Source organism: Triticum dicoccoides, chromosome 3A, assembly GCF_002162155.2.
Source record: "Triticum dicoccoides isolate Atlit2015 ecotype Zavitan chromosome 3A, WEW_v2.0, whole genome shotgun sequence".
NCBI classification, from domain to species: Eukaryota; Viridiplantae; Streptophyta; class Magnoliopsida; order Poales; family Poaceae; genus Triticum; species Triticum dicoccoides.
This window is the reverse complement of record NC_041384.1, coordinates 493,887,220-493,887,944: the sequence shown is the minus strand read 5'-3', so window position 1 is coordinate 493,887,944 and position 725 is coordinate 493,887,220.

The window sequence follows — 725 nt, the reverse complement described above, 5'->3', positions numbered from 1 at the left end:
TTAGGAGGATCCCAGGCAGGAGGCATGCGCCTCTTTCGATCTGTATCTCAGTTTGTGCTAGCTATCTTATGGCAACTTATTTAACTTATGTCTGTACTCAGATATTGTTGCTTCCGCTGACTCGTCTATGATCGAGCACTTGTATTCGAGCCCTTGAGGCCCCTAGCTTGTATTGTGATGCTTGTATGACTTATTTATGTTTTAGAGTTGTGTTGTGATATCTTCCCGTGAGTCCCTGATCTTGATCGTACACGTTTGCGTGCATGATTAGTGTACGATTGAATCGGGGGCGTCACAATCGTCGTCTCCAACCGTCCCAAATCTTACTCTACTAAGGGCAGCTACAATGCCCAAGGCTTGAATAGGCGCTTAGGAAAAGGATTTTGGGCTAAGCGTCTGTGCAGTCTGCCCCTGCAACGCAAGTGGCAAAGAACAGGCGCTACACAAGTTGGAAAATGAACAGAAATAGAGCCAAAAGGTTGGGTCGCCCAACTCCTGAGTTTGCGGCGACGCTAACAAATTAGCGGGATTTGTGTGGGAATAAGACCTAGCAGACAGGATTTTCACCCTGGCGGCCTGTCTTAGTGCTAGTGTTGTAGATGCTCTAAGGTTTACTTCAAAGTTTACTCCTCTATTTTTTATGGGATCTGTTAGAGATGCCCTTACAAATAGCAAAAGTTAATTCTTGATATCATGGTATTGTAGAAGCCGGATGACGGTTCCAC